At 41.8% G+C, this 25,510-nt stretch overlaps 1 protein-coding gene and 1 non-coding gene across 3 annotated transcripts in view; both read right to left on the bottom strand.

Annotated features, from left to right (window-relative positions):
• Nucleotides 1-25,510, bottom strand: part of LOC115164974 (glutamate receptor ionotropic, delta-2) — a 582,060-nt gene that overhangs the window by 529,240 nt on the left and 27,310 nt on the right. The window lies entirely within an intron of this gene.
• Nucleotides 1,332-1,384, bottom strand: LOC115165213 (U7 small nuclear RNA). The gene has a single exon (XR_003870110.1). It is a non-coding gene; the product is annotated as a U7 small nuclear RNA (small nuclear RNA).

Genomic DNA, 25,510 nt, shown 5'->3' with positions numbered 1-25,510 from the left:
TTCTCAAGCCATCTGTCATGTCAGTGACAAATATGTTTACACTATGATTCTCTATGAAATAAGTTTACAGTATGATTTTCTGTGAAATAAGTTTACAGTATGATTCTCTATGAAATAAGTTTACAGTATGATTCTCTATGAAATAAGTTTACAGTATGATTCTCTATGAAATACGTTTGCAGTATGATTCTCTATGAAATACGTTTACAGTATGATTTTCTATTAAATAAGTTTACAATATGATTCTGTATGAAATAAGTTACAGTATGATTCTCTATGAAATAAGTTTACAGTATGATTTTCTATGAAATATGTTTACAGTATGATTCTCTATGAAATAAGTTTACAGTATGACTATCTATGAAATACGTTTACAGTATGATTCTCTATTAAATAAGTTTACAGTATTATTCTATATTAAATAGGTTTATAGTATGATTCTCTATGAAATAAGTTTACAATATGATTCTCTATGAAATAAGTTTATAGTATGATTCTCTATTAAATAAGTTTACAGTATGATCCTCTATGAAATAAATTTACAGTGTGATTCTCTATGAAATACAATTACAGTATGATTCTCTATGAAATAAGTTTACAGTGTGATTCTCTATGAAATACAATTACAGTATGATTCTCTATGAAATTCGATTACAGTATGATTATCTATGAAATACGATTACAGTATGATTCTCTTTGAAAGGGTTTTGTTTAGGACCAGTATTCAACTAGTCAACACATTTTTAAATCCTTGATACGTTCTGCACCACCTGTGAATTCCAAAGCCCAAGACTGAAAAACACTGCCTTCAAAAATAAAGCAATTCCCCTGTGGTATTATCTCTACTGTGTTTTCACCAGAATCATTTAGGATTATTCTAAATGATAAATACTAAAACCATGGCCAGAAAATGTTTTATTTATTTAACCTTTATTTAACCAGGAAAAGCACATTGAGACCCAGAGTCTCTATTTCAAGGGAGACCTGGCCAAGAAGGCAGCAACAATCAATGCATTACATAATTAAAACATGCAACAATACAATACAACACAACATGATCCAGCCTAAAAAAGCATGTACACTCCTCTGTAACAGTCTCCCATCAATATATAACCTTCATAAACAAAGCAATCTCCTGTATGTAACTAATGCACTAAATTGAACAAGGTAAACATAGATACTAATGTATAGTATACGGTGCATACCCACATGAAATAATACTATAGTATACTATAGTATAAATACTGTAGTTTTCACTAGTGTTTTTGCTGACTTTACTGTAGTATTCACTGTAGTGTTTTTGCTGACTAAAGTATCTATGGCATAGAAGTGGAGGCTTTCTCCTTGAGAAAACCTACTAGAGAAATGCTAAAAGAGGACATTTTCCATAACCTATAGATAGATTCTATAGATTATTTTCTATAACCTGTAGGTAGGTAGGACTGGGGTCTGAACGGATAGTTTAGAGCTTCAGCTCTTTTCTATAACCTGGCGAGACGAGACAACGAACTTTGGGACTGGTACAGACATCTCAGAGCTTCATGCCTCTTCTATCCCTCTTGTCCATGTATCAGTTTGGTGGAGGTCAGGATTGGCAAGGCACAAGGGGTGGTAGAGTTCTCCTTCATTTTTTTCTGTTTTTTTTATTTGATTTGACTAAAACAATCTTTAATGGTTTTAAAGTGCAGTAAAACCGGTGTTTATGTTGTTAAAATGTCCGCTTCTATTGCAGTGCCTATCAGCAGGAGTAAGAGTGGATAAAATCCCAATAAAATGCACCAGATATCCTCTCTAAAATTGGTGTAAAAGTGGTTTATGCTAAGAAGCACAGAGAGGGGGGTGCTGGATACAAATCTGGATGGTTAGCTTGTTCCTCCCGAATCATGGGTTTCGGAGGTGGATTGTCCACCGACCTGAAGGTAAACCTGTGCCCCAGAACAGCCATCCTCTCCTCTACTGTTCTCAGTCCTGAAAGGTCATGTATGTAGTGTGTGTTTGTGTACGTGGGGAGTCTGTACACCATCTTGATGCAAAGGTTTTGAATGGACCGAAGTTTTCTGACATCAGAACTCCTCACGTTCCACCAGGCTGGTGAAGCATACTTGGATGTAGCTCTGGTACACTCTGACGGCTGTTCCAGGCGTGGCTCCTCCTTCTATTTTGCAGAGTAGCTTTAGGTTGTTCAGTCGTATCCTTCCCGCTTTCTGCAGGCACTCTATGTGGGGACACCAAAACATGTTTTCTTGAAATGTGACCCCAAGGAACTTAGCCGTTGGGATCGTCTGGAGTGCATGTCCAAACAGTTTAAGGTGCACATGCTTAGTTCTTTTGGGGTTTCTGGAGAGGAGGACGCACTGTGTCTTCAGCGGGGTTGAGCTTGACCCGCCACAGATTGACCCGCCACAGATTGGCCGAGTTCTTGATAACTGTTATGCTCCTCTGTAGCTTTTTTCCAGCAGAAGGTCAAGTTTTTGGAGGAGGCCTAATAACAGATATGGTCTGTGAACTGGGCCACTTGTCCCTCTCTAGGGTAATAAATATCACAGACGTACATTAAAAACAGTAGTGGACTGAGGATGGAGCCTTGGGGTACTCCCGCCTCTGGAGAGAACCTGAATAATGTGGTTCTCCCACCCTTACTGCTATCTCCCACTGATTTAAAAAGTTATAAAAAGTGATTTAAAAAGACTGACCATCTGAGTGGCGAGTTTTATTCGATAGCCTATAGATGAGCCCACTTTCAATGTCGAAGAAGACAGTCAACGTCACCTCTTCTTTGTTGAACCCTCTTTGTACATCTTCAGCCAGCCTCAGGATATTGTCGGTAGTTGATTATGTCTTCCTGAAGCCGGCCTGATGTACACTCCAATGTTGTCGAAGTGCCTCTGGAGCCTGCCGGCCAGGAGGGGGAAAACAATATATGGCCTACTTGGCATGTAGGTTTCTCACTTGTGGGTGGCACAAATTGGTATAAAGGGGAGGGGAACGGGCACGACATACGAAAATGAAAAACTGTAGTATTTACTATAGTTTAATATAGTACAAGTCTCACACCGTTGCCGCTTGCTATATACCATCTTCTGCCCACAGCTGTGCCCTGGACACCATATGTGAATTGATTGCCCCCCATCTATCTTCAAAGCTTGTGCTGTTAGGTGACCTAAACTGGGACATGCTTAACACCCTGGCCATCCTACAATCTAAGCGTGATGCTCTCAATCTCACACAAATTATCAATGAACCTACCAGTACAACCCCAAATCCGTAAACACAGGCACCCTCATAGATATCATCCTAACCAACCTGCCCTCCAAATACACCTCTGCTGTCTTCAACCAGGATCTCAGCGATCACTGCCTCATTGCCTGCATCCGTAATGCGTCTGCGGTCAAACAACCACCCCTCATCACTGTCAAACGCTCCCTAAAACACTTCAGCGAACAGGTCTTTCTAATCGACATGGCCCGGGTATCCTGGAAGGATATTGACCTCATTCCATCATTAGAAGATGCCTGTTATTCTTTAAAAGTGCTTTCCTCACAATCTTAAATAAGCATGCCCTATTCAACAAATTTAGAACCGGGAACAGATACAGCCCGTGGTTCACTCCAGACCTGACTGCACTTGACCAGCACAAAAACATCCTGTGGCGTACGGCATTAGCATTGAATAGCCCCCGCGATATGCAACTTTTCAGGGAAGTTAGGAACCAATATACACAGGCAGTTAGGAAAGCAAAGGCTAGCTTTTTCAAACAGAAATTTGCATCCTGCAGCACAAACTCCAAAAAGTTCTGCGACACTGTAAAGTCCATAGAGAATAAGAGCACCTCCTCCTAGCTTCCCACTGCACTGAGGCTAGGAAACACTGTCACCAACGATAAATCCACAATAATTGAGAATTTCAATAAGCATTTTTCTACGGCTGACCATGCTTTGCACCTGGCCACCCCTAACCTGATCAACAGCCCTGCACCCCCCACAGCAACTTGCCCAAGCCTCCCCATTTCTCCTTCACCCAAATCCAAATTGCTGATGTTCTGAAAGAACTGCAAAATCTGGACCCCTACAAATCAGCAGGGCCAGACAATCTGGACCCTCTCTAAAATTATCATCCGAAATTGTTGCAACCCCTACTACTAGCCTGTTCAATCTCTCTTTCGTATCGTCTGAGATCCCCAAAGATTGGAAAGCTGCCATGGTCATCCCCCTCTTCAAAGGGGAGACACGCTAGACCCAAACTGCTACAGACCTATATCTATCCTACCCTGCCTTTCTAAGGTCTTCGAAAGCCAAGTTAACAAACAGATCACCGACCATTTCGAATCCCACCGTACCTTCTCTGCTATGCAATCTGGTTTCCGAGCTGGTCATGGGTGCACCTCAGCCACGCTCAAGGTCCTAAATGATATCATAACCGCCATCGATAATAGACAATACTGTGCAGCAGTATTCATCGACCTGCCAAGACTTTCAAAACTGTCAATCACCACATTCTATCGGCAGACTCAACAGCCTTGGTTTCTCAAATGACTGCCTCGCCTGGTTAACCAACTACTTCTCAGACAGAGTTCAGTGTGTCAAATCGGAGGGCTGTTGTCCAGACCTCTGGCAGTCTCTATGGGGGTGCCACAGGGTTCAATTCTTGGGCCGACTCTTTTTCTGTATACATCAATGATGTCGCTCTTGCTGCTGGTGATTCTCTGATCCACCTCTACCCAGACGACACCATTCTGTATACTTCTGGCCCTTCTTTGGACACGTGTTAACTAACCTCCAGATGAGCTTCAATGCCATACAACTCTCCTTCTGTGGCCTCCAACTGCTCTTAAATGTAAGTAAAACTAAATGCATGCTTTTCAACCGATTGCTGCCCGCACCTGCCCGCCCGTCCAGCATCACTACTCTGGACAGTTCTGACTTAGTATATGTGGACAACTACAAATACCTAGGTGTCTGGTTAGACTGTAAACTCTCCTTCCAGACTCACATTAAGCATCTCCAATCCAAAATAAAATCTAGAATCGGCTTCCTATTTCACAACAAAGCATCCTTCACGCATGCTGCCAAACATACCCTCGTAAAACTGACTATCCTGCCGATCCTTGACTTTGGCGATGTAATTTACAAAATAGCCTCCAACACTCTACTCGGCAAATTGGATGCAGTCTATCACAGTGCCATCCGTTTTGTCACCAAAGCCCCATATACTACCCACCACTGCGACCTGTATGCTCTCGTTGGCTGGCCCTCGCTTTATATCCGTCGCCAAACCCCCTGGCTCCAGATCATCTATAAGTCTTTGCTAGGTAAAGCCCCGCCTTATCTCAGCTCACTGGTCACGATAACAACACCCACTCGTAGCACGCGCTCCAGCAGGTATATTTCACTGGTCACCCCCAAAGCCAATCCTACTTTGGCCGCCTTTCCTTCCAGTTCTCTGCTGCCAATGACTGGAACGAACTACAAAAATCACTGAAGCTGGAGACTCATATCTCCCTCACTAACTTTAAGCATCAGCTGTCAGAGCAGCTTACAGATCATTGCACCTATACATAGCCCATCTGTAAATAGCCCACCCAACTACCTCATCCCCAAAACTGCTATTTTGAATTTTTTTGCTCCTTTGCACCCCAGTATCTCCACTTGCACATTCCTCTTCTGCACATCTATCACTCCAGTGTTTAATTGCTAAATTGTAATAATTTCGCCACTATGGCCTATTTATTGCCTTACCTCCCCTATCTTACCTCATTTGCACACACTGTACATAGACTTTTTTATCTATTGTGATATTGACTGTATGTTTGTTTATTCCATGTGTAACTCTGTGTTGTTGTTTGTGTCGCACTGCTTTGCTTTATCTTGACCAGGTCGCAGTTGTAAATGAGAACTTGTTCTCAACTGGCCTATCTGGTTAAATAAACCTGAAATAGATTTATTTTTAAATTGTTGATAAAAAGTGTAGTGTTTTTGCGGACATTACTGTAGTATTTAATACAGTGTTTTTTTGTGGATAATATCGTAGTATTTACTATAGTATTCTACAGCATACTACAATATTCTATAGTAAGTACTACACATATTAGAGGGATACTATAGTGTGTTGTATAGTATTCGATAGTATACTACAGTTTACTACAGAATTCTCTAATAAGTACTGGAGTATTCTATAGTAAACTGTAGTATTTTTTCATGTGGGTATTGTCATTGAATTGAGTATTCCAATGTTCTTTCCTTCTCGTAGCATGTTTTACCTTGCAACCCCCAGGTCATGATACAATAAACAGTGCCTTCAGAAAGTATTCACACCCCTTGACTTTTACCACATTTTGTTGTGTTACACCCTGAATTAAAAATAGATTAAATTTAGATTTTTGGTCACTGGCCTAAACACAATACCCCATAATGTCAAAGAATAAGTATGTTTTTCAACATTTTCACAAATTAATTAAAAATGTTAAAGCTGAAATATCTTGAGTCAATAAGTATTCAACCCCTTTGTTATGGCAAGCCTAAATAAGTTCAGGAGTAAAAATGTGCTTAACAAGTCACATAACAAGTTGCATGGACTCTGTGTGCAGTAATAGTGTTTAACATGATTTGTTTATGACTACCTCATCTCTGTACCCACACAGTAAACATCTGTAAGGTCCCTCAGTCGAGCAGTGAATTTCAGATTCAAATACAAAGACCAGGGAGGTTTTCCAATGCCTCGCAAAGAAAGGAATCTGTTGGTAGATGGGTAAAAAAAACAAAAAAATATTTAATAGCCTACAGCATGTGTGCTTTGCAGCACTTATAATTTGAAGAAATCGCAAAATAGTTTAGCAACATTATAAGCTAAACGTTCTGATCTGTTGCATCAGCCACATTGTGTAAAAATTGTTTTTATGTTTTTTATGCTAGTGGTTGTATTAATTTGTATTAATATCGCATCCCACAACTGTACAAGACTACGTTTGGAATATTTATTTATCGCACAGAATAGTATAGGTTGACCTTTGTACTATGAGACATAGTAGATTGACATAGGCTAGTGCTTTTGCTGTTCGTTAGGCCTACTCATCTTGTTGGCTGAAGAAAAGTAAATGTGGACAGTTCTTCCAATATCTTCAATATGCACCTCAGAAATGGATAAGGACACGTGCAGTTCAGTCCTGGATGTATCTGTCTTCACTTGTAGCCTGTGAGAAAGACCCGATCACGTGAATGTGCACGTAGCATCCAGGGAGAAGGGCACAATGGTCACTGGCCGCAAAAGGCATGCATTTTTTTACTGCCACACAAAGAGGATGGCGCCGTGACATTCTAGGCATTATCAAGTGTTTGTCAAATTGTGAATGAGTGACTGATGTAGTGTGTACAGCCTGCGCAAAAAACAAAGCAGAGCTCATACCTTTCAAGTGACTTATTTCAAATCATTATTAGAGTCGCATCATGCAGCCTTAAAAATCTAAACATATAGCCCAACGTTTGTAGAACAACTAAAGTTACATTAATAACTCCTATTACCTAATTCCTATTTCTTTGTTAACTGCTCAACACAGAATAGCCGCATGTGCACACTCCCTCAAATCATTTGGAGAAAATATCCTTTCTATTTTATTCAGCTTGTTTCAATTGTATTGTTCATACTATAAAATAATTGTGTCTGCTAAATGAACTAATGTAGCCCACAGCCATTTGGCATAGCCAGATGAGGACCTAACATAAGGACAACTCAGAGTATGCTATTCTGTTCTTCTGAAATAGACTATATTTTCTTCATATCATGCTTCTTTAGACCTGTCTAAAGAAATAATGGATTTATTGTGATGATGTAGGCTATATTACATGGATTTATTAGACTTTTTAAAATGTAGATGTTCCAAAGGTCTTCATCAGTGGCTTGTAGGCTATGTGTGGAAACCAGGAGATGCTAAATGTGTTTATGTTAATTAACGGTTAATGTGAGACCGACAATTATTTGCTTGTGACCACCACAGCCCTATAGGGGACATAACATTTAACAAACACGTCATACAAGAATTAACTGCCTGCTACGCAATGACTCAGCACCGGGATTAAAATTATAGTTTTATTATTTATTTAACTAGGCAAGTCAGTTAAGAACAAATTCTTATTTACAATGACGGCCTACCCCAACCAAACCTGAACGACGCTGGGCCAATTGTGCGCTGCCCTATGGGACTCCCAATTACGGCCAGATGTGATAGAGCCTGGATTCGAACCAGGGACTGTAGTGACACCTCTTACACTGAGATGCAGTGCCTTAGACCGCTGCCTCACTCGGGAGCCCAGTATCAAGTCAAGACAAATAGCAGTTGCCTAGCCAATGCTATCTACTACAGGCATCTTTAACTATCTCTGCAATGTGTTGAGAAAAGATCCAGCTGTTCCCTGCAGCTGTGTCGATGCACTCTTCACAGAGACGAAAAGGCAAAGTGAGAGGTTTCACTCTTGCCAAAATCTGTCCAAAATAAGCCCAATGCGTTTCAATAGGCTTATTTTGGACCTAAACTTGACACCTGCCTTCCCGCCTTTGGGACAACGACTCCCATTGTGTGTTCATTCAGCCAATTTTATTCAAAAATGTTTCTTAAACGGAAGCAAATGGAACAAAACAGGGATAAATATGAATTTGCCCAATATAAACTCTTATTTGCAACTGTTGGACTAATGATTACAACATAGATCAGCTAGATCCAGGCAAGATTGTGCAAGGCAGTATTAAATATTTAACTGTCTGTCACTTTGATTACTCAAATTTCTTTCGACCTGTGCACCTAAGCTGTAAACTGCCATTCATAAGCTAGGTTGATTGGCCCTATAGAAACAGGAGGTAGACTAGTGTCCAGGCCAGGGGGTGTACTTGTACATCAAGCTGCTTGACCCTATAGAAACAGGAGATAGGGGGTGTACTTCTACATAAAAAATAGAAAATAAAAAAAAGCTGCTTGACCCTATAGAAACAGGAGATAGACTAGTGTCCAGGCAAGGGGGTGTACTTGTACATCAAGCTGATTGACCTATAGAAACAGGAGATAGACTAGTGTCCAGGCCAGGGGGTGTACTTGTACATCAAGCTGATTGACCTATAGAAACAGGAGATAGACTAGTGTCCAGGCCAGGGGGTGTACTTGTACATCAAGCTGATTGACCTATAGAAACAGGAGATAGACTAGTGTCCAGGCCAGGGGGTGTACTTGTACATCAAGCTGATTGACCCTATAGAAACAGGAGATAGACTAGTGTCCAGGCCAGGGGGTGTACTTGTACATCAAGCTGCTTGACCCTATAGAAACAGGAGATAGACTAGTGTCCAGGCCAGGCGGTGTACTTGTACATCAAGCTGATTGACCTATAGAAACAGGAGATAGGAGCTGGAGACTATGCACCGCTGTGGCTCGCACACACCAAGGCTACTTTACTTACTTACGTGTGACGTGCTGGTTACAATAAATCCGTGTGCAGGTTCAAGGTTGCGTACAGGAAATTCACACTTTTTCTCTCTGGATGATAGAGAGGAAATAGGCCAGAGGAGAGGATGCAGCATGATGGAAAACCAGGAGGAATAGAAAAAGATAGAAAAAGTATCCAATAATATCTCCAACACAAGCCTGGAAACACTTTGTCATGGCCCATAGAGCTATTCTCGCCCATCAAATACCACAGTTTCCCCCCTGCAGTTGAGTCCCAAAGATGGTGGAATAAACTCAACGAGGAAAAGCCTGTTACTCAGGAGGGTGAATTCTCCAGCGGGGGAGATTGATGTTAGTGGCTCAATGGAGATCCCTCATACTTATTTAGGGAGACATGGAGGACGAGCTGTGACTGTTCTGTGTGTAGCCTCTGATCTATAAATGATCCACACAGTCATGTGATCCGATACCGAAACACTCAGTGCCCACTAGGGAAGGCCGACCCAAACTTTTTTTGGGGGGGATCCTCTAGCGCTGTAACCCACACGTTAAAACTTAATGATTTAAAGAAGCCAATTCATTTTATCCTATTGCACCATGGAGACTGTGACCCAGTTAGGAAATTTAAATAGGGATTCGATTTGAAGGGGCATATTAATTGGAACAGATGCCTTCTCAATTATTAACATCTCTCACAGCGTGCTAGCATGAGCTAAATTTACCCCTCCATGTCTGTCCTCCAGCTGAATGCTTCAGCAGTGGTCTTAATCAGAGGCCAATAAAAACACTCTCTGATGAGAGGCCTCTTTGAAGATAGACTCTGAATAAACACACAGTCAATGGACATCCACGTGAGCCCCATGAAATCAGTTACCAGTCTCTACTTCCTGGTGTAATGAACAGACATTCAGACACGATTACCCTGGGGGCTACAGACAAGTCGTGCTGACCCAATGGACAGACTGTGCAAAGCTGTCATCAAGGCAAAGGGTGGCTACTTTGAAGAATCTCAAATATAAAATATATTTTGATTTGTTTAACACTTTTTTGGTAAGTTAATCAATTTTCACCTTGCCAAGGTTTTCCCTACTTTTTATAGAACACGCCAAAAAAAGAGGTTGAGAGACTTTTAAGATTTTATGGTCATTATTCCAATATTTTACAGATTAATTTGAGGAGAGCACAAATGTTTTTTCCAGGGTTAAAATATCCATCCACTATGCAGATTCCCCCTTTCATACTAATGAATGAACGAAAGGTGACTTGTACAAGCAGGTCCAAGTGTTCATAATTTATTGGTAATTTAACGCCAATTTATTTATTCTACCATCATTGTGGGCAACTGTTAGCCTACCTGGGTTTTTAAAGCAATTGCTTATCTCAGAGAGCTGCAAGCATTAACAGATTGTTCAGGAAAATATATTCACAACATAAACCACAAGCTGCCATCAGAGACCAGCGCTGCTATTCACAGTCTATAGATCCACAACCAGATCAGACTTAATTCAAGCTATTTTGCATGATTATGCTTATCTGACCTCCCTCTTCTCGCTACCCCAGCTTTGTTGCTTTACAGCATCTTTGATCTTCCCTGCAAAGGCAAAAATCCTTTCAAATGCACAGCATTTTGCTATAGACCAAAGTGGGAGTGTTATTTTTTATCAATGAGAAATGCATTGGTCTCGGTCTTGCTCCTCTGCATTTGTTACATCACAATTCCGTTTTTTTTTTAGTTTCTTTGAAAATTCCCTATGAGCAATAGCATGTACTTTATAATAATACTTTTGTATTATTGGGAAAGTATATGGGAACATTTCTGTGCAATGTAGTGGAAGCTCCTCCTCACTGAGACCATCCTCCTCAGTGAATTTCAAATGAATAAAAATAGTGAAACATTTAAAAAGACACCTTCCTGAGGACGCCCTCCAACCTATCAGAGCTATTGTAGCATGAACTGCCACGTTGTCCACCCAACAAATTAATTTCTTTAAAAAATTAAGGAGAAGCAAGAGAGAGAGAAAGGGAGAGAGAGAGCTAGCTGAGTACTTTCATGTACTTAGCTAGCAAATACAGCTAGCTGGTTTAGCCTACTCAAACACCAGGCTCAAACAGATAGGGATGCTATGTTACCTAGCTGGCTATGGCTATCCAGCACTGTAACTCTTCCAAGTAAAGGTAAGCTTTTGGTTTTATGAATTTATTGCCACCGGGACCCGCCGGTGTAACTGCTAAACTTCTTGCTAACTGTACACTGTATTGCATGATTGTAGGTGGTTTACTAACGTGTTATTTCTAGTAGCTATGTTGACTTGAAGTTAGCTAATATAGTGACAACGATGTAAGCTGTGTGTAGCAGATATGATATGAAGGTTTGGCTTGGAAAGTATTTTTTGCCTGGTCATAGACAGCTGATGTGTTGTTTACTGAAATCCACAAGGGGAAGGGAAAAGGTGAAAGGAGGAGAGCGCATAGATGCGAGAAGGAATTCTACGACAATCAAAGGGACCATGCTGTTGTATGTGATTGCTATAAAAGTGAACTGATTGTGCGTGTGATCAGGGGTATATTCATTGAGCCAATTTTGTTGAAAAATGTTTCTTAAACGGAAGCAAATGGAACAAAACAGGGATAAACATGAATTTGCCCAATATAAACTCTTATTTGCAACTGTTGGACTAATGATTACAACATAGATCAGCTAGATCCAGGCAAGATTGTGCAAGGCAGTATTAAATATTTAACTGTCTGTCACTTTGATTACTCAAATTTCTTTCGACCTGTGCACCTAAGCTGTAAACTGCCATTCATAAGCTAGGTTGTAGCAACCTCATGATGGGTGTAGGAAAATATCCTGTAGTAGCCTAAACCTATCAATGTTACATTGAACTGGGTGAATGGAATATGAATGACAGTCATCCAATATGATGTAATAGAGGCCATACTCATATAAACAATGATCGTCCTCCCTCATCTTAAACGGCAACGACCGCCACTGGTGCAATGTCATATTTGAGACACTTTGATGGAAGAATGTAAGGGGAACAATAGAAAATGGCCTCCAAGCTCATGGACATAAAGCAGTCATCAGAGATCATTGTATGTAATGACGCCAAGCCAGTTTCAGTAAATGGAATTCTGTGCCTTATGATTTCATATTAGTTTTCCATTTTGATTTGATGTTCTAGGTTGAAATGGGGAACCTGGCTGAAATGCTGGTCACTCAGTCTAAGTACTGTATGCGGTAAGAGAGCTCTGCACAGTCCATGGAGCACCAAGCTGTCCAAAGCACAAGGTGGCCGAAATCTAGGCCAGTCACTCCTCTGGCTCTCTCTGTCCATCGCCCCACTACCACCTAATGGTTTCTACCACTCAAGACCTTGATCCTTGACCCTCCACCACTGTCCTTTTCCTCCATCCTTCCCCCCTCCCTGCTTGGTATGATTGATGACCATGATCGCTTGGGTTCTCTTGGACGGATTATTATCTCTCTGCAGTGGGGTGGATGGCACAGAGTGTCGCCTGTATATCAGCAATCCACTCCTGGCAGCAGTGTAAATTTCCTTTATGTTGTCATAACTTACGGGAAAGCGACAGCGCTATTGGCCGCACCAGTTGTCTGTGAGTTACGGCCGCAGATCAAACTCCATGACTTCTCTGCCGAAGTGAAATAGCAACAGTAACGACATGTTAAAGCAAAGTAGGGCACCTAGTGCTGTAACTAAATGGTATTACTTATTGTCTCTAGTGAGCAGTTGTCCTTGGGACCTGCGTTTTATCACCGGCCCTTCGCTTTCTATGGTATTAAAACACACATGGCAGAACTGCATCAAGGCGACACTCAGAAGCATGCTAAACTGTCATGTTTAATAACGGCACATGTAAACAGAAAGTGTATTTGTCACATCTCTAGGATAGCACCAAGGCTTTCCCTTAGTCTGAGCACTCCTTAGCACATTCTCAAGGTTGTGAGTAATGCTGAGTAACAAAGGAATGCAGAGTAACAAAGGAAGCAGCCTTTCAGTTAAAGTGAACGTTGAGTAAAGCACTGATTCATCCTAATGCTTTGTTCAAGATGCCGGGGCTCAATGGCACCCTGTTGCAATACCCACTCCTCCATCCTTCCTTCGCTCCCTCCATCTTCCACTCCTATTCCTCCATCAGAAAAGAATGTTATTCTCATTGCCAGTCTGACTCCCACAGTGTGAGTGAAGGTCAGTGTGCAACAGGCACAACAGGCCCCCCCACGGTCCCCATCGGCCCCTCCAGGACCACTACTTATCTTCTCTTTATGTTGCTTAACTGTCTGAGTTATTCAGGGACCAAAAAAATAAGAACATTTAAAATAACACCAAACATACTGGAGAAATGCTCAAAAGGATGAAGCTACAGTATATGTGCTTTAGTTGAGTAGTGAGTAGTAATGAGAGAGATTCATCCATTCTAGTAGTGAATAGTAATGAGAGAGATTCATCCATTCTAGTAGTGAATAGTAATGAGAGAGATTCATCCATCCAGAAGAATAATAGAGGCTTTTATAATATGTAAACAATTCCTGTGTACCAAACCACGAGCTCCCAAAATATGTGACTCATTGATCATGTATCTAAGCTATAAATATTCATTTGCAGATAATAGTATATTTTTTTGGAGCAAACACCTGGTGAAAAAGGATGATAAATAAAAAAAGTGTTTCAATGTTGGAGCCAAGCACAGAAGGTCTAGCAGGGCCCTGCGGGGAGAAGGACAAGGAGAAGAAGGAGAAGAAGAATGAGGAGAAGAAGGACAAGGAGAAGAAGGAGAAGAAGAAGAACGATGAGAAGAAGAAGGAAAAGGATAACGATGAGAAGGAGAAGAAGGAGAAGAAGGAGAAGAAGGAGGAGGAGAAGAAGGAGAAGAAGGAGAAGAAGAATGAGGAGAAGAAGGAAAAGGATAACGATGAGAAGGAGAAGAAGGAGAAGAAGGAGAAGAAGGAGAAGAAGAAGGAGATAGAAAAGGAATGAGCTTACAAAGTGGTATCCAATTGGTAGTTACAGTCTGCAGCGATGGGGCAAGACTGTAACTACCAATTGGATACCATGAAATTGGGGAGAAAAAGGGCAACAACAAAAAATCCCACCAAAAATCCCACCATTTCCTGTAGTAAGAGACAAAGATAGACTCCTTCTCCTTTTCCTTCTCCTTTTTTAATTTAATTTAATTTAATCTTTATTTAACTAGGCAGGTCAGTTGAGAACTAATTCTTATTTTCAATGACGGCCTTGGAACAGGGGGTTAACTGCCTTGTTCAGGGGCAGAACAACAGATTTTTACTTTGTCAGCTCATTCCTTCTCCTTCTCCTTCTTCTCCTTCTTCTCATCGTTCTTCTTTTCCTTCTCCTTCTTCTCCTTCTTCTCATCGTTCTTCTTTTCCTTCTCCTTCTTCTCCTTCTTCTCATCGTTCTTCTTTTCCTTCTCATCATTCTTCTTCTTCTCCTTTGCATCCTTCTCCTTCTTCTCCTTCTCATCGTTCTCCTTTTCCTTCTTCTCCTCATCGTTCTTCTCATCCTTCTCCTTCTCATCCTTCTTCTCCTTCCTTCTCCACATTCTTCTCCTCATTCTTCTTCTCATTCTTATTCTCAAATAAAACCTTTGGAGGGGATACTTCAATGGGTCTGCAAAATTAAAAAACAAATAGCTAAATGATCCTTGGTATGACTTTCTTAAAACAATTCCATATAGCTTAGTAGCCCCCCCCCCCCCCCCCCCCCGGCTTGGACTGGTGGGTTAAAAGAGAATTCCACCACACACTATATTCTAGTCTGTGACTCCTGCTGTGCTGCCTGCCCACTCACTCGCTAACGTTATCTCAGCATGTAGGCTTATATATTTGCACAACCTTTATCGAGACAGTCATGCCACCGTGCCAGTCTGGCTGAGCTGAACATTTTATTCCGTGTTGTAAAGATGAAACATTCCCAACATAATAACATTGTATGTAATAGAGTGTAGAGTGAATCTGGTGACAATCAACCTTTTGTGTACATTTTTAAATAGCTTGATTTCAGACAACGTTATCTCATTGCAGTAAAATGGTAGCCTGGTGAGGCTAGTGAAATAGCACGACACAGAACAGACTTCATGACCAAAATATTTAATGAGTTATTCATTTTTTAGCTATTGTTATAGTTAATTTCAAGGAAATGTTTTAACATTTCACAAACTTAAAGATGCAGCATGTTGTTGTATGTTGTAATCCATGCAATGTATTTAGATTAATTTATTATGTCACCGTTAGTTAACCAAGAAAAGGCCCTTTAGGTTAAAAACATATTTTACTATGGGGACCTGGCAATGTGTGTTGTTAGGCAATGTGTGTAGTAATGTATTTAAGTTGTAATGTATAGTACCAGTCAAAAGTTTGGACACACCTACTCATTCTAGGGTTTTTCTTTATTTTTACAACTTTCTACAGTGTAGAATAATAGTGATGACATCCAAACTATGAAATAACACACATGGAATCATGTAGTAAGCAAAAAAGCGTTAAACAAATCAAAATATATTTTATATTTGAGATTCTTCAAAGTAGCCACCCTTTGCCTTGATGACAGCTTTGCACACTCTTGGCATTCTCTCAAACATTTAAAGGAAGGTTAGTGACAAAGCGTTAATATGAACTAATATCAAATAAGGAGTTATAAGGATCACTCATAGTTTAATCTCAGATTACTTCACTACAGTAGGGAAATAATACTTTCCAGCAACTTCAAACGAATATAGTGACCGCTTTATTAACTCTCTGTTTGACCTCATTTTAGATCACACTGCCTAAATATGAGAGTGGAGTGTTGAGCACCCCTCCTCTTGCAAAATATTCAAATCATTTATTCAGAATGAAGGGATCCAATGGCAATAATTTAATCAATGCAGACCATTACCCCTGAAAGAAATACTGCATAGGAGAAAGCCAGGTTCCCCCAAGCTCAATACAGTGTAATTGATTCATCAACCATCTATCTAGCTTACATAAAGCGGTTCTCTCAACCATACAGCCCACAACAATCCTTGAACAATATTTATATACCCCAGGGATACAATACATGTACAGATGTAGGATCTTCATTTGAGACAGTTTGCTACAGCAGGGAAATAATCCTGCAGCAACAGGACATGTAAATTATTATGTGGATTATAATTAATTTACTTTCTTGCAGGGGTTGATACATTTTTCATAAGGGAAAATCAAGTCTGATATTTCAAAGTGGAAATTATCAACTTCAGAAGCCTTTTTAAACCTCAAATACACTGTACGTTTTAAATGTCCTGCATTGCAGGAAAGTTCTCCTGCAATAGGGTGATCAAATTGAGATCCTACACCTGTAGTATGTACTCTGTAGATCCATGGTTGAAATTACATGGAAACAACATTGATTCAAACAGTTTTTGCCCAGTGGGATCTCACTGTTTTCCCATTTGATGTCTCTTCTACTTGGAAAAGCTAGCCCCTAATGTAGGGCCCAGTCATCACACACAGTTTAGCAATAACATCCTAGAGCTCAAACATGCCTTAAATAATAGATCTGTAGTCCAGCCTTTTTGTCCCATGATACATCTCTTTGTTATTCAGATGTCCACTTTGACCGTCTTTTGTTTCTCCCCAGATCACAGAACTTGGTAAACTTGATCCTGTGACAAATTCACCAACCGTTTACTCACAAAATCTCACATCATGCATTATGTAAGTTGAGGAGTGAGGAGAGAGCTCCCTGCATCCTTATTCCTCCTCTCTCCCCACTCTCCTAGCTCCAAAAGAGAAGCCTGCTTAAAAATGACCAGGCCCCTATTCACTGGAGTATTCCCACCCCTGGTATACACCCCGATCCTTCTCAATCATGTATACCAGGGGTGTCAAATATATGGCCCGGGGCCTGATCGCGAGGGGGTCCAATCCAGCCCGCAGGTGGTTTGAGTATATATATATATTTTAGATAAACTACGTGGCCAGAAGTATGTGGACACCTGCTCGTCGAACATCTCATTCCAAACTCATGGACATTAATATGGAGTTGGTGCTCCTTTGCTGCAATAACAGCCTCCACTCTTCTGGGAAGGCTTTTCCCAAGATGTTGGAACATTGCTGGAGGGACTTGCTTCCATTCAGCCACAAGAGCATTAGTGAGATTGGGCACTGACGTTGGGCGATTAGGACTGCCTCGCAGTCGGCGTTTCAATTCATCCCAAAGGTGTTCAATAGTGTTGAGGTATGGGCCCTGTGCAGGCCAGTCAAGTTCTTCCACACCGATCTCGACAAACCATTTCTGTATGGAACTCGCTTTGTGAACGGGGGCATTGTCATGCTGAAACAGGAAAGGGCCTTCCCGAAACTGTTGCCACAAAGTTGGAAGCAGAGAATCCTCTAGAATGTCATTGTACGCTGTAGCGTTCTGTGAGCTTGTGTGGCCTACCACTTCGTGGCTGAGCCGTTGTTGCTCTTCGTGGCTGAGCCGTTGTTGCTCGTAGACGTTTCGATTTTACAATAATGGCACTTACAGTTGACAGGGGCAGCTCTAGCAGGGCAGAAATTTGACGAACTGACTTGATGGAAAGGTGCCATCCTATGACAGTGACAGGGTGATCAAAATACCCTAACACGGAGAGACACATAATATGACAGACCCAACTCAAATGTATCCTCCTACCAGTATTTAAGTCTCCCCGCCAGGCGCCCGCAGCCAGTCGCAACTGCATGCAAGTCAGACGAGTACTCTCTTGGGGGCGGGAGGGAGGGGGAGGGGCAATTTTTTGATATTCAAGAATTTGTCAAATTAACTAATTTGATGTTGGATTCGTAAAACAATTCGTAAAAGAAACAATTTTAATTTAAAAAAATGAAGAGAATCAAAGTACAATTAAAAAGTAACAATTTACAAAATCCACCAAGCTGCAAGGATACTTTTTTCACAAGAGGGCAAAAGGGCAGGTGCTCGGGTACTGGCTGAACCCTATCTACATGCCTGGAAGTTAATAGCTTGCCTTATATTTAGCTAATGTTAGTGTTACACAGAGAGAATGTGTGCTGTTCTCTGTGATGGTGGTGGTGGTGGTGTTGTTGTTGCTGTTCACCTACTCTCCAGAGCACAAGGCATGCATGCTGCACAAACTGTCATGGTCGACTGTTTACAAAGGGGGAAACTGGAAGGCTAACCTCTCTGACCTCGTCTGCACGTCTCTGGCAGACCCATAGAGAGAAACATGCACTGGATATGATGCCATTAAATGATTTATCCCATTTAAAATGGCTCCCTGGTGAAAAAGCAATGCAGAGCCTAGATTTCAGATCCCTTTTTTCGGTGGTCATATAATATCTGTTAATTATGTCAGCAAAAATGGAACTCATCTGCAGGTGACTTTAGGTTGTGATGAGGGTTATTGTTTGTTGTCTGGTGGCAAAATGACAAAATCTGTCTGGCTGCATCAGTGATACTAACGGTCTATAGCAGCAGTGCACTCTGGTACACAGTTATGTTGAGCTTGATCAAATTGATCTAGAAACAAGTTAATCATTCAGGTAGGCATTTTTATAAAAAGTGTGTTGAGGTCAAATGATATTGGATAGCAGTAACAGTTTTTAGCACCCTAATCTGTTGGATTAAAGCTGTAGTAAAGGCATGTTTTATCCTAAGAGTAATAATACATGAAATAACCTATTGAAACCATGAAATCTGTGACCTTACATTTGATTATGAATTAAGCACATCAGAACGGCAACCTTATAGGTACATTTGATTATGAGACTGATTTTGATAAATGTGCATTTCATGGGCGAGCGAGCTACACACCTTCTGAATTTAAAATTCTTTCTAATGTTGCATTTCACACTTAACCTTCATTTGATTATTTTGTCATGTTTCCTTGTTTAGGTCTGCTCATAGTTTGCATTGAGTTGCTATTGTTATCCTAAATACTCCAAACATCAAATGTTAGCTTGAGTAGCTCTGTCCATGTTGTCAGTCAGTCAATGTCTCAGGCAGAAGTCCAGCCCACCCTCTCACATTCATCTGCTCTTGTGAGATTGCTTTATGTGATTTAGTATTGGGCACTCAATCTTCTTTATGTGTTTTCTTCTATAAGGGAGCTGGTCTTCGCCATGCTATGTAAATGAAGGATAGTCTCCCGATCATGTGGTAGTGGATGGAAACAAGGGCAGGTATAGCACACAGTGGAGTCTCCACATCCACCCACGTCCAATGAGCTTGTTTTTACATGGCTCTCTGATGAGCCTTACACACTAGTATCCTTAATAACCCTCTCTGATGTCTTCACAGTGTGAGTCACCCGTTCCTCAGGCTTATCGATTGCAAAAAGACAGAAAAAAAATGCTCCAGACTTGAAATTTCAGAGGGCATTGCTCCTCTGTGACTTGTCCTCAAAGTGCTGGTGAATGTTGAACTTTTACTGGCAATTAGGTGGAGGAAGAGAGCGACTGATATTATGATGGTAGAACAATGTCAGCCTTTCCCCCAAGGGACTCACAGGGACATATCCATACGCCCAGCATAAAGACTGATGACATATATTTAAACACAAGAGAGCGATGAACGGTGGGGTTATGGTATGGGCAGGCATAAGATACGGACAACGAACACAATTGCATTTTATCGATGGCAATTTTATGCACAGAGATACCGCGACGAGATACTAAGGCCCATTGTCGTGCCATTCATACACCACAATCACATCATGTTTCAGATGATAATGCACGGCCTCATGTAGCAAGGAGCTGTACACAATTCCTGGAAGCTGAAAATGTCCCAGTTCTTCCATGGCCTGCATACTCACCAGACATGTCTCCTATTGGGATGCTCTGGATCGACGTGTACGACAGCGTGTTCCATTTCCCGCCAATATCCAGTAACTTCACACAGCCATTGAAGAGGAGTGGAACAACATTCCATAGGCAGCATTCAACAGCCTGATCAACTCTATGTGAAGGAGATGTATCACGCTGCATGAGGCAAATAGTGGTCACACCAGATACTGACTGGTTTTCTGATCTCTACCTTTCTGTGACCAACAGATGCATATTTGTATTCCCAGTCATGTGAAATCCATAGATTAGGGCCTAATGAATGTATTTCAGTTGACTGATTTCCTGTAACTCAGTAAAAATTTGGAAATTGCTGTATGTTGCATTTATATTTTTGTTCAGTGTAAGATCATTACGCCCATTGTTGTCACGCCTTCTCCCGCTTCCCCTCTCTGGCGCTCGAGGGCGCCAGGCTGCCCTTCATTACGCACACCTGTCACCATCATTATGCGCATCAGCGCTCATTGGACTCACCTGGACCCTTTTACTTTGTTGATTGCCCCTCTATATCTGTCTGCTCCTCAGTTTGGACAGACGCTGGAGTCAGCATTATTGTCATTTTGTTTTCCCCTGTCCAGACGCTGTCCTTATTCTGTTCCTGTTCGTGTTTCATTAAATGTTCACTCCCTGTACTTGCTTCTCATCTCCAGCGTCTGTCCTTACAATTGTAGTCTCAAGATATTGCAGAACATTTCCTTTGACAAACTTGCCATAAAGTAGACATTAAACTTTACGACAGCCGCCCTACGTTTTAAACTCATACTATATAGGGTGCTTCATCAACAGGGGGGTGCTTCATCAACAGGGGGTGCTTCATCAACAGGGGGGTGCTTCATCAACAGGGGGCTGCTTCATCAACAGGGGGGTGCTTCATCAACAGGGGGCTGCTTCATCAACAGGGGGTACTTCATCAACAGGGGGGTGCTTCATCAACAGGGTGGTTCTTCATCAACAGGGGGGTGCTTCATCAACAGGGTGGTTCTTCATCAACAGGGGGGGTTTTCATCAACAGCTGTGTGCTTTATTTACAGGGGGTTCATCAACAGGGGTGTTTCATCAACAGGGGGTGTTTAATCAACAGGGGGTGTTTAATCAACACGGGGGTCTTTAATCAAGAGGGGGGGGTGTTTCATCAACAGGGGGGGTGTTTCATCAACAGGGGAGTTTCATTAACAGGGGGGGTTTAATCAACACGGGGTGTTTCATCAACAGGGGGGGTGTTTCATCAACAGGGATGGATTTCATATTTAATCAACGGGGGGTGTTTCATCAACAGGGGTGTTTCATCAGCGAGGGGGGTGTTTTATCAACAAGGGGGTGTTTAATGAACGGGGGGTTCACCAACAGGGGGGTGCTTCATCAACAGCTGTGTGTTTCATCAACAGGGGGTTGTTTCATCAACAGGGGGGTGCTTCATCAACAGCTGTGTGTTTCATCAACAGGGGGGTGTTTCATCAACAGGGGGGTGCTTCATCAACAGCTGTGTGTTTCATCAACAGGGGGGTGTTTCATCAACAACTGTGTGCTTCATCAACAGGGGGTACTTCATCAACAGGGGGGTTCTTCATCAACAGGGGGGTTCTTCATCAACAGGGGGATTCTTCATCAACAGGGGGGTACTTCATCAACAGGGTGGTTCTTCATCAACAGGGGGGTACTTCATCAACAGGGGGGTGCTTCATCAACAGGGTGGGTCTTCATCAACAGTGGGGTGCTTCATCAACAGGGGGGTGCTTCATCAACAGTGGGGTGCTTCATCAACAGTGGGGTGCTTCATCAACCGGGGGGTTCTTCATCAACGGGGGTTTTCATCAACAGCTGTGTGCTTTATTTACAGGGGGGTTTCATCAACAGGGGGTGTTTAATCAAGAGGGTGGTGCTTCATCAACAGGTGGTTGCTTCATCAACAGGGTGGTTCTTCATCAACAGGGGGGTGCTTCATCAACAGGTTTTTTTTTCATCAACAGCTGTGTGTTTCATCAAGAGGGGGTGTTTAATCAAGAAGGGGAGTTTCATTAACAGGGGGTGTTTAATCTACAGGGGGGTGCTTCATCAACAGGGTGGTGCTTCATCAACAGGGGGTGCTTCATCAACAGGGGGTGCTTCATCAACAGGGTGGTTCTTCATCAACAGGGGGGGTTTCATCAAGAGCTGTGTACTTTATTTACGGGGAGTTTCATCAACAGGGGGTGTTTAATCAACTGGGGTTTTTTCCATCAACGAGGGGGATGTATTATCAACAAGGGTGGTGTTTCATCAACAGGGGGATGTATTATCAACAAGGGTGGTGTTTCATCAACAGCTGTGGGCTTCATCAACAGGGGGGTGCTTCATCAACAGCTGTGTGCTTCATCAACAGGGGGGTGTTTCATCAACAGGGGGGTGTTTCATCAACAGGGGGGTGCTTCATCAACTGGGGGGGTTCTTCATCAACAAGGGGGTGTTTAATGAACAGGGGGCTGTTTCATCCACAGGGGGGTGCTTCATCAACTGGGGGGGTTCTTCAACAACAAGGGGGTGTTTAATCAACAGGGGGTATTTCATCAACAGCTGTGTGCTTCATCAACAGGGGGTGTCTCTCTGGACCCAGAGCCTGTTAAAAACACTGCACACAGACTCCTCACCACTGCACCATACAGCACAACACAGCTAAGCTCCTGTATTAGCGAATCTCTCTCCTGACACACCAGCTTTCCACAATACTTTGTTTTCTGTCTCCTCACATTCCCAGGCCTGGGTAAACATTGGTATGCAGCAGGAAAGTACTGTTTTACCTTTGTGTTCCCCAGTCTGACTCAGGTTCAGTGTTTTTCTACAGGAGATCAATCCCTGCATAATGGTTGGAGACTGAAGTAAAGAGCTGCTCTCCCTCGACTGGGATGTGCTCTGGATTTCACACACTCCTAGGGAAAATGGCAGCGTGACTCCTGCAGTCGCAACTGAATCTTTACTTTTTAAATAAACATCCGCCGTGAACCTTTGAGAGATGACAGATACAAGTCTACCTTTAAAAATAATGATATTAAGTGTATGTGTATTGGAAAAACAAACTGAGTCCACTTGCGAGCTTGTATGGGATTTATTTCCCATTCCCTTTCAATTGATAATGCACCGTTTTGTAAAAGGAAAATATTATTTTTGTTCTAGAAATAGATTGGCGAAGGGGAAGCTCCCAGCATAATCATGACTAAAAATCAAACACAACCTTGATATGAACTCCCGTCATAGATTTCTGATACACAGAAACTCCTATTTTGCTGTTAACAAGTAAACTCTGGAAGCAAAGGATTTAGACAGTTAGTCATAATGCACCAGTCATTTACCCATAATGCACCAGTCATTTACCCACCATTGGCTTCTGCTTTCATCTGCAACACATTTGTACAATGGCTCTGCCATTTGGTGTGAATGGGAGATAAACAACACTTTAATATGATGGAGAACCTGCCAACTATCTTCCTCTAGGCTGACAGCAAAGGGACTGAGTGACTGGTTTTCACCAATACCACTGGAAAACACATTGTCTGTTAGAGAGTAACTCATAGTAAGACAATATGACAGACCAAGTAAACAAATCATCTACGGAGGCTCCATCACTGGTTCTCAAGACAGCGAGGGTCCTCATATGTGGGAATTGTTCAAATGGAGTCGTGTTCAATTGATTCCTAGATCACTTCTGATGTTGATATGGCATCAACTCACTGGCAGACATACTCATTGCAGCTCTCAGATGGTGACAGAAGTGAGAATAGGAGATGACAGGTTGTTATGGATATCATGACACCAAGTCCAAGGGATGTGACACCAGCTTCAACTAAAGATGGACCAAACAGTCCAGTGTTGAGTGACGAGTTGACGTGATAACCTGAATATGCATGACGGGGTCTTAAGGACCAATCATAGGGGACCTCTGATGCTGATGGATTTATTTGGAGTCTTTTCTTTGTATCTTTCTTAGTGGAGTTTTATCTGCTGTCATTCTGACCCACAGGAAAACATGATACAGTTAACTATAGAATATTACAGTATCTAATGAGCATATACCCTGTCCATTCCCCTCCACCATATCCCAATTTGTAACACTAATAAGTGAGAAACCTACATGCCATGTTTAGACCATATATTGTGTTCCCTGCAGGTGATAGTAAAGAGCAGAAGCTCTGAACAATCCGTTCAGACCCCAGTCCTACCTACAGGTTATGGAAAAGGTGTTGTTTTCTCATTTATCCAGTAGGTTTCTTCAAGTAAAAAAACTCCACTTCTATGTCAAAGATAACAAAACAAAAACATTAAAGTAAACACTACAGTAATGTCTGCAAAAATACTACAGGAATACTAAAGTATACTACAATCCACAAAAACAGCACATTAATTACTATAGTATATACTACAGTTTCCTTTTACTACAGTATTTATACTATAGTTAACTGTCAATACTACATTATAAACTGGGTGGTTCGAGCCCTGAATGCTGCGGCTAAGAGCAGCTCTGCGGCTAAGGGCTGTTCGTAGGCACAATGCAACGTCTGGATACAGCCCGTAGCCGTGCTATATTGGCCATATACCACACCCCTCGTGCCTTATTGCTTAAGTATACTACAGTAAATACTACAGTAATACTAAAGAATTCAACTGTATTGTTTATGCAGACTTTAGTCCACAAAAACACGACAATGAACAGTAAAGTCCGAAAAAACACTACAGTGAATATTATAGTATTTATACAACGTGGGGATTCCCTCTAGATTTTCAGGAGTGTATCAGACACAGTAGGAGGGCAGACAGAGCCACAGATGCGCCACCACACATGCAAAGATCTTGGCCCGTTACTGACAACTATCTCATCAGATGATACATGATTTGTTTGCGTTGAAAACGTATTACTTCTCATAAAATGTCTGCCCTGATCATTAGTCACCCTGGGGTTTTGCCCTCCTACCCGCCCACCCACCCACCATGCCTCCACACTCCGGGCTAACACCAGACACACCACAGCCAGATAAATACAGATTTGTGATTTTCATTTAGCGTGACCATTTCAATGAAACTGTCTTCGAGATGAGATTTTGCAACACTTGCCTCTTGACATTTCTGAAATTGATTTTTTGGGTGGAAAATAACAGCTTACTTTTCAGTCCCTCCGTTTATCAACTCCTTCCACCGCAGATTAACTTCCCACTGGGCACAAACTGGTTAAATCAATGTTGTTTCAACTTAATTTGACAATGTATTGTGGCGTG

Source organism: Salmo trutta, chromosome 27, assembly GCF_901001165.1.
Source record: "Salmo trutta chromosome 27, fSalTru1.1, whole genome shotgun sequence".
NCBI classification, from domain to species: Eukaryota; Metazoa; Chordata; class Actinopteri; order Salmoniformes; family Salmonidae; genus Salmo; species Salmo trutta.
This window is presented reverse-complemented; position numbering and strand designations above follow the sequence as displayed.